Genomic DNA, 10,300 nt, shown 5'->3' with positions numbered 1-10,300 from the left:
TAAAGAATTAGAAATAGTTTATAACTACTACAGGAAATATTTGACCTCATCAACACTGACAGAATTAAGCTTTCAGGTTGGTATCATCTTGCTTGAGGTATTTTCCATGTTTTCCATCTTAAATGTAATACTCATGTTTTGTAAAATCCAGTCCTGCAAGATTCGAGATGAGAAATTGTTAATATTTATTCTAATATGACTCTTAAGATTCCCCCCTTTTATATAGCCCTATTGAAAAAGATTAATTTTAAAATCCTAAATACATGTCCGATGTTTTAAGAAATCTCTTCAGCAAGTGGAATATGAATAATTACAGTATTAAATGGCTTTCTTATGAACTATTCATGAGGAAACAATAATTTTAATGAGCTACCAAAATATATTACATTCCAAGATCATTTAGAATCAAGTATTTGTATATCAGAGCTCCCCTGGGAGTAAAAACGAAAATCAAAGCATATCATATTAGAAAAAAACTGAATATGGCAAATTTGCTAGCTTGTTGGATAAACGTAAAAAGTCAGAAGGATTAAAAATTGAAATTTAAAGAAAACTGCTATTCTCTTAAATACACATTTAAATTACCTCCTGTTATTTTCTGTGGAAAATTATATTTGGGGGCCATCACCTGTCTTCTGCCCATTCCATGAGATCTTGAAAGCAAGCAGTCTATATACATGTCCCAGAAATCCTGAGCTATGTTTAAGAAGACATTATAATGTCCAGGCCACTGGGATTTTTGCAAGAACAACATGAAATTCCAGAAAGCATCCACATTGTGCTCTATTTTGAGTTCCTTGAGATCTATCAATGTCAAAGAACAAGCTTTCCAGCACTGAAGATCAATGTCTTCAGTGATCCCTGGGCTGATGTTGGCAAGCACTCCCTTTTGAAATTCAAAATCAGCATTAACCAGATTGATCAGCACCATGCAGCCTAGTGACAGGTAGAAGCATCTTCTTGTGGCAAAACCCATATTCTATACAGAAAAAAAGGTGGGGGGGGGCATTTTTGACTTAGAAAGTAATTCAAATACTTCATCTAAAAATTACTTGTTTTTGATCAAGCCAAATTTGCCTACTATGTATTTGTTAGTTGTCCTCTAAGTTGCTGACATTCCTTTGAAAAGGATATTACAATTCCAATTTGATTACCAATGTTCCGATAGAGTCTTCGGGAGCCACTGAAATCCGACACACGTTTATAAAAATGTGATAGGTTCATTTCATCACAGACCTTTAAAGCTGGAAGCCGCCTTAAAGAGCATGTGTTTCAATCTTCTCCCTTTACAGATTAGAAAAATTCTCAGTGATGTGGTCCAGCAAGTTCTCAGGTCTCATGACTGCCCATCCAAAACTCCCCCCACAACACATTCTAACTAAGTGGATCAAAATGCCTTCCTTTCCATGTGTAACCATGAGAAGCATTGGGTTGTTAATTGAGATGTGACAGTTTTATTAACCCAAATGGTATTGAATCAAGCACTGTTTTAAGTTTCAAAGTTACTGCTGCTTCCATTTTTATTTATTGAAAAATATTTGTTAAGCACTGATGTCTGGTGGATCCCTAGCTTCTCAGATTGTTCAGGAGCTGGCTGGAGAAGATTAACATACATACATGAAGGAGCACGAAAACAGAGGTGATAGCTAGTATGAGATGGTGCAGGGCCAATGACATTCAGCAAAATGCTAACATTTTCTAAGGCTTTGTTGCACAAGTTTCCCTGCCAGTTAATTTCTCAGTAAAATCGGCCTACATACAGCACTTCGGTGGAAGCCAAGGACTAAGTCGGCATTGAATTGCCACAGAGCTACTGTTCACGGCTAGCGTTGGAAATGTCCCCGTTACAACTCCGACAGGCAATGAAAAAAGGTAAGTGAAGAGGACAGACTCAGAACACAGGGCTCACCTCTTTCCCTCGTATGTGGCGTCTGTCACCTCCCCCCAAAAAGTTAGGCTAAAGAGAGAAACCACACGAAACAAATTTAAACAAGATATTCAGGTCGTTTCACATTGTCCTAAAGTGTGCAGATTCCCCAAACTGAGCTGACAGTGGCCAGATTTTGATGATACTTGTTCTAAAAGGTGAGGGTCTGGGTGGCCCCCCTCAATTTCGGGTTAGCTCCTCGACCAGCGCCGTCCTCCCGGGATCCGGTCACCTGGGCACAGAGAGCCCGCGCGGGGATCGAGCGCTCCTGGTCGGCGTCCCGGCGCGGGCGCCTCCTGCTCAGGACGGACGGCAGGTCCCGGCGCGGGCTCGGAATGACCGACCCCGGCCCCCCCAGCGCGCGCACCCTGCCCCGCCGGGCCCAGCCGCGGAGGCAGGCGAAGGCGGGAGGCAGCGCTCCGAGACGCACCCCGAGCGCTTGCCGGACTCGGAGCTCGCCCTGCGGAACCGTCTCGGCCGCGCCGCGCCCGGGAACAGGGAGGCTCTGCTCACCGAGGGTGGCGCTGCGGGCTCGGCCGCAGCCGCGCGGGGTTCGGCGGTGAGACCCGCGGCCCGCACCGCGCCCCTTTTCTAGCGGCCGAGCGAGTGCGCAGGGTGGGTGGCCGCGCTCCCGAGGCCCCGCCCTCGCCTCGGCCGCCTCCCCAGCGCGACGGCCGCGGCTCCCGCCTCTCTTCCCCCGCCGACTTTTTGAGGTGACAGCGGCTCAGGGGCTTCCTCGCTCTCTTCCTTCTTTCTTTGTTCTTTGTTCCTCGTTGGAAGATCCATCTCGGCAGTAGTCAGTTCACGCGCTCAAGTTATCTTCTCCCGCTACCCACCCAGTCTCCACGCGCTATACTCCTATCCAGAGACAAACTCCCTTAAGGCTGTGGACCCTATTAAAATCCTAAACCTCCCTGGCCGGTTCTACTCTCTAGCTAAGCACCATCTAAATTATTAACACTAACACATACACACGCACAAACATACCCTTGCTTCTACCTAAATACACATTGTTTAATTCTGGGGAAAAAAGTTTCCTCTAGCTTCTCGTGGGATGAAGACTCTCGGCAAGTCCCTTAAATTTCATGTATGTGTATTGTGCATCAGTCCCATCCCTGACACATCGTTCGCACTTCGTGTTTAAATCCTTCTGCTAAGCCTAAGCCCCAGTAGTGATGATGAGATGGGGCTAGAAATCAATCCAAAGCCAGTTATCCCCACATCCCTTAGGCAGGCCATGCTTCCTCCCAGGTTCTTGAGCTGGGATGGTGAGTCTATGAGGTGAGATGAGCGCCAAACCCACAGCCAGTCATTGTCCCCCCTAAAGCCCACTTCCCCCAGCACCTACCATTACCCAAAGCTCCACTTTGTTCTCCTCAGCCTATCAGTGGAGCTAACCCAATTAATCATTAGTCTTGCCCTGTGCCCTTCCCATCTGCAGGACCAGCTCCTGCACAAAACAGAACTCAGAAGACTTGTTTACTCAGATTATGTAGGATAAACACAAATCCATCTCACACCAGATTTTCTTCTGCTCTAGTGTTCCAGGTATTTTAGTCCACCGTTAATCATGGACTCTCAAAGTTAGCACAGACATTAAAAGTTACCTAATCCAATATCCCAGCTGAAACTTGAACACCCCACCCTCCCAAGGAATTCCCCCACCCATCAAAGCTATTGTCCAAGCTTTGACTGGACCTCCGGCACATCCCCCACCCCTTTAAGGAAGCAACCCCTTCCGTTCTTGAGTTAATGTTGGCCCTTCCACAGTTCCTTCTAAGATGAATTAGCTCTCATTTCTCTGTTGAATAGCCACGTAGTTCCTGTATACAAGTATTGCAAAGCCTCTATAGAAAAGCTGTAAAATATAGAAAGATATAAAGAGGCAGGTAATAGTTGGTGTTTTTATTTCCAAACTTTTTTCTCCAATTGTCTTAGTCCATTTGTGCTGCTGTAACAGAATACCTGAGACTGGGTAATTTACAAAGAGAAGAAATTTATTGCTTGTAGTGCTAGATGCTGGGAAGTCCAAGATCAAGGTGCTGGCATTGGATGTCTGGTGAGAGCCTTCTTGCTGTGTCCTCACATGGTGGAAGGTAGAAAGGCAAAAAGGGTCCAATATCGTGTGAAGCCTCCTCTACAAGCGACTTAATCCCATTCATGAGGGAGGAAAGAGCCCTCATGACCTAATCACTTCCTACAGGCCCCACCTCTTAATACTATTACATTGGAAATTAAGTTTCAACATGAATTTGGGAGGGGCACAAACATTCAAACCATAGCACCAATGCTTGTTAAAGCACAACTAAGATCATTCCATAAGTATAGTTTTGTATACTGTTTTTTTCAATTATTAGAATCTCAAATATTTTCCCATGTCATTAAAATACATTTGTAAAGCATATTAGAGGACAAAACTACTGAATAACAGTACATATTTGAGTATGATTATTGTGACACACATACACACACAGAGACACACGATGGAATGGTATCCCGAATAGAGAACTTCTATAAATCAATAACAGATTTGAGATCAGTCTGGGCAATGTGGTGAGACCCCATCTCTACAAAAAATTTTAAAAATTAGTGAGTCATGGTGGCACGTGCCTGTAGTCCCAACTACTCAGGAGGCTGAGGCAGGAGGATTGCTAGAGCCCAGAAGTTCAAGGTTATAATGAGCTATGATTGTGCCATTGTACTTCAGCCTGGGCAACAGAGCAAGACCCTGTCTCTGAAATTAAAAAAAAAAATTAATAGAAAAATAAGCAAAGGACATTAACTGGAAACTCATAGAACAGTAAACCCTAATATCCAGTAAACAGGAGAAAAGATGCTAACTTCAAGGGAATGATATATTGTTTTTGCCAATTAAAGCTTAACCAAAATTTAAGTTATTAGTTTTGATAGCGAGGGATTCCAGGTCTCCTAGGGATGAAAGTGGGTGCTGTCCCGACTTGGTCCTGCCTAATGCTAATTATGTAAACCTATATCTTGCTCTTGTCGTATAATCCTATCTTTCTCTCCTCAATAAACCTCGTTTTTGTGCTTGTCCAACTTTGGCGTGTCTGGTCATTGTTCAACCATGGCCGTGCCAATAACTGATGGTTTCAGACTAAAATCTAACAAAAGTACTTGGTAAAATACAGTATTAGCAAGTTTTTTTCTGCCTTAAGTGAAACACCTAATGTTTATTGGTTATATATTTGATAGAGATAGATACAGTTATCAATGGCTGAATACATGTTTTTTGAGGTAAAAAGCATATTCTATGTAAATTCTGTCCCAAGTGGTGGACTCAAAAGCACATGAAATTTTTATAAACACTTTCATGTTCTTCATTAAGTTAAAAATGGGTATCCCATGAAATGTTGTGGTAATCTAACCCTTGCCTTGTTTGAGCATCAAGTGCTCACATGCTGCTCTCTGCTGCCCTTGGCCTTGTCAGAGAAAGCTGGCAGGAGGCTGGCCAGCTTGCTTGAATGATGGGATCAGGTGGCCTGTCTTTGACATTCCAGTTCACCCCTTACAGCCAGGTGATTTTGGATTTCATTTATAGCTTTTAAGCACCAGTTTCCTTATGTGTAAAATGTGGATAAGAGTTCCATGCCTGGGTTTTGCCACGGCTTGAGACACTTTGTGCCTGTAAAGCAAGTTTTTGAGAAAATGAACACTTTGTATATTTTTGACCAGAATGTAAGCAGCTATAATCACCATGGAAGAACACCGGCATAATCTCTTTAATCTGAAAGTGATCCAGAAATTCCACTCTTGGTGTCTACCCTCAAAGTCAGTGACAGAAAATATTTATGTGACTGATCTTTCTGAAGGGTCTACTGCTACATTACAAATAAAATCTGACTAAATGCTGACAAATATAATTTTTTTTTGAGATGGAGTATCACTGTTACCCAATCATAAGGTGGCCCAATCATAGCTCACTGCAGTCTCAAACTCTTGGGCTCAAGTGATCCTCCTGTCTCAGCCTCCCTAGCAGCTGGGACTACAAGCACGTGCCACCATGCCCAGTTAATTTTATAAATTTTTTGTAGAGACAGGGTCTAGCCAAGTGGCCCAAGCTGGTCACAAACTCCTGGCCTCAACGATCCTCCTGCCTTGGACTCCCAAAGCGCCGGGATTACAGGCATGAGCCACTGCACCTGACTGATAAACATAATTTTTAAATCATTGTTAGGTAATGAAGAAAATGAAATCTCCAAGGAAAGAAGGATATGGAGGAGAAAGAAGAAGAATCAAAGAGTAAGGAAAAGGAGCAGGAGGAGGAGGAGGAAAAAGAGAGAAAGAGAAGAAAATGAGATATAGATAGTAAATTTAAACTTTGTTAAATTGTTAAATATTTAGGTAAAAAGTGAATATGGATATTCAACTTAGACTTTGTAAAATTGTTAAATATGTATGGTGAAATTTCTCAGGCAATTTCTAAATGATAGAAATAGAGAACAAAACTTTTGAACCAGTAGAGAATAAAAATTGAATAAGAAAAAGAGATTGACAAAAACTCAATTTATTGAAACGGCAATAAGAGAGAAAAAAGAAGCAAAGAGAAAATGATAAGTAGAAAGCACAATTAAGATGGAAGAATCAAGTCAACAATCACAATAAATAGTCTGAACTTGTCAGTTAAGGGAGGGAAGACGTGATTGGATTTTAAATACTGCTATATGCTATTACAAAAGATACACACAAAAAACAAGGACAGGGAAATATGAAATGAATGGAAATAAATATACTAAACAAATGTTAACCGTTTTTAAATAGACATAGTTTTTTCAGTACAAAAAGCATGATAAATAAGAAGAGGAATACTATGTAATGGTAAAAGATTCAATTCAGGAAGAAGACAGAAATATTATAAATTTAGATTTACCAAATAACATAGCCATAAAATATATAAAGCAAAAATTGACAGAAGTAAAGGGAAATTTTGACAAACTCACTATCATAATGGGAGATTTCAACAAGCTTTTAGGTCAAGACAACAAATAATTACTAAAGGTATAGTTGATTTGAACAACACAACTAACAAGTTTACAAGGAACCCTAAAATCTACAGTTAGAGACTACGTTTCACTCAATAGAAAATAAAGTAAGTCTCAGGGAATATAAAGCAAGTCTCACAAATCTCAAAAATTGCTATCATTCAAACGCTGTTGCCTGACCACGACATAGAAAGTTTAAATGTTTTAAGTGTTCTAAGATGTATAAGAAACAAGAACATAAATTTCCATATGTTTGGAAATTTAAATAATAAATTTATTTATTTATGCAATAACTAAACAATAAATTTAAGAATAAAATATAATGGAAATTATAAAATATTTAGAAATTATATAATTTAGAAATTATAAAATATGAAAAATTGTATATCGAAACTTGTAATATAGTCCTTTTAAGGAAATTAAAAGCTTTAAACACTTGTGGCAAAAAAGGAGAGGCTGCAAATATGACATGACTGGTATAAGTGTCCAAATTTAACAGCTGGGAAATCAAGGCTCCTAAAAGTTAAGAGATTTTATAAAAGCACACATTAATGAAATAGGGGGAAAAAGGTAATTCTTCAGATAAAATAGACCCAACCTCTGGTGAGATGGATCAAGAAAAAAAATGAAAGAAGGCGCAAATAAACCATATTAGGAGTGGAAAATGTCATACATCTATAGATACAAAAAAGATTAAAATTAGATACATGAAAGCTAAGAACAAACATATGCCATAAATTTGAAAACAAATGAAATTAATAAGATTTTTTTAAAACATAAAACTCACATAAGAAGAAATACAAAGCCTCAATAGTAAATCATGTTTGAAGACTTTAAATAAGTAGTTTAAAATCTTCCCATTTATAAAGAAAATCAAGCCCATATCATTTTACAGACAACTTCCTGAAAAGTGGGAACCCTCCCAGACTCATTCTGTCATATCAAACTAACACAAGGATAGTAAGAAAAAGAGTGAAGTCATAAGCCAACTTACTAATGATTATAGATGAAAAATTCTAAACAAAATATTAGCAAACCAAATTCACCAGGACTTACAAAAACATATGTAAGTATCAAGCCAGAAATATCCTCAGGATGCAAGGGTAGTTCAACATATGAAAGTCAATGACTGTATTCACCACATAAACAAATTAAAGGAAAAAAAACCATTTGATAAATTCAATACCCATTCATGATTAAGAAAAAAAAAAAAAGCCAGGCACTGTGGCTCATGCCTATAATCCTTAGCACACTGGGAGGCTGAGGCAGGAGGATTGCTTGAGCTCAGGAGTTTGAGACCAACCTGAGCAAGAGCAAGACCCCATCTCTGCTAAAAATAGAAAAATTAGCCAGGCGTGGTGGCATGTGCCTGTAGTCCCAGCTACTTGGGAGGCTGAGGCAGGAGGATTCCTTGAGCCCAGGAGTTTGAGGTTGCTGTGAGCTAGGCTGACACCATGGCACTCTAGCCCAGGTGGCAGAGTGAAACTCGGTCTCAAAAAACAAAAAACAAAACAAAACAAAAAAAACCTCTTAGCAAAACTAAAAATAGAAGAGAATTTTATTAACCTCATAAATGTTATCCACCAAACCCTACAGCAAACATCTTTCTTATAGTAAAATATTAAAAGAATTCTCTTTTAAATTAGGAGCAAGAAAAAGATGCCCATTATCTCTGCTAACATTCAAAATAATACCCGTATATAAAGGTATGGAGGCAGGAAAAAAAGAAGAGGGTAAAGATTAGAAAGAAAGAATCAGAACTGTCTATCCAAGCAGAGAGACAGCAAAGCTACTGGTGAGTATGGAGCTTGGAAATCAACTGCCTGGGTTTAAATACTGCCTTCTAGGTTTAAATGATAATTTGTGACTTTGGGCAAACGATTTAATCTCCCTGTGATTCAGTTTTCTTATAGTAAAACAGGGATGACAAATGAACCTGCTTCAAATGGCTGTTGTGATAAATAAACATTTTTAAAGTGTTCAGAACAGTGCCTAATATATAGTAAACAAGCTGTGTACAAGCATGTGTTCAAAAATAAGTAAATTATATACACAAATTATTTAAATTAACAAGAGAGTTTGGTAAGACGTTGGATATAAAACCAATCTACTAAATTCATTGCATCTCTCTATATGAGCAACAAACAGAACACATAAATTAAAAAAGAGATACCATTTACAACAGCAACAAAAATATAAGGTATGTAAGAATAAATTTAACAAAGGTATATTAATCCTTTATGGAGATTTTTTAAATTATATTGAAACATTAAAGACAATCTACATAAATATAATGCTAATATGTGGTCTATAAAGATATCATCTTCCCAAATCAGCAAGGTAAAGTATCGGGATAGATGGGTATCACATGAATGAAATGAGCGTCAGAAGAGAAATCGTCTCAAAGCTTGCCTTTCTTTGCTGTCATGACATAAAGGTGACCCATTTCTACACTGTATCGTTATGTGTGATGAAAAATGGATTCTTTTTGACAATCGCAAGCGTTCGGCACAATGGTTGGATAAAGATGAAGTGCTGAAACACAGTTCAAAACAGAATATTCATCAAACAAAGTTAATGGTGTCTGGTGGTCCAGCACTGGTATTATCCACTACAGCTTCATGAAACCTGGTCGATTGATTACAGCAGTTGTCTACTGCAACTAACTGGATGAAATGATGAGGGTGCTTGTGATGAAGCAGCCAAGATTGGTCACTAGAGACAGGCCAATCCTCTTGCAAGACCACATTTCACACAAACAACACTGCTTCAAACTACAGCAGCTGGACTTGGAAACTCTGTGTCATCCACTGTATTCACTAGACCTTGCACTAACTGACTACCACTTCTTCCAGACTTTGGACCACTTTTTGCAAGGAAAAATATTCAATTCTCAACACGCTGTGGGAAACACCTTTTGCAATTTCATCACCACTTGCTCTCCAGGCTTCTTTGCTGCTGACATGAGCAAGCTACTGTTAAGATAAGTAAAACTGTGTCATTAGTTTAGGCACACACTTTGATTAATTGTACTGCTTCTTGTTTGAGATGTAATAAACTAAATTTTTGATTTGAAATCCAACATTTCATATTTAAATACCTAATAACTTAATTGCAAGCAGGGAACTGCAAATTAAGATCACAATGAGATACGAACCCATACCTGTCAGGTCAAACATTAAGAAATCTGACAATATCAAGTGATGGTGAGCATATGAAGTATATTAGAATACTTTAGAGAAACAGACCCAACAGGATATATATAATATATACACTATATATATTTATATAAACTATAATATATTATATAATATATACTTAATATATAATAAATTTTATCTAAACAATAAATTTAAGAATAAAATATAATGGA

Source organism: Propithecus coquereli, unplaced genomic scaffold (assembly GCF_000956105.1).
Source record: "Propithecus coquereli isolate 6110/MARCELLA unplaced genomic scaffold, Pcoq_1.0 Scaffold382, whole genome shotgun sequence".
Lineage (NCBI taxonomy): Eukaryota > Metazoa > Chordata > Mammalia > Primates > Indriidae > Propithecus > Propithecus coquereli.
Note: the sequence above shows the minus strand (reverse complement) of the source record.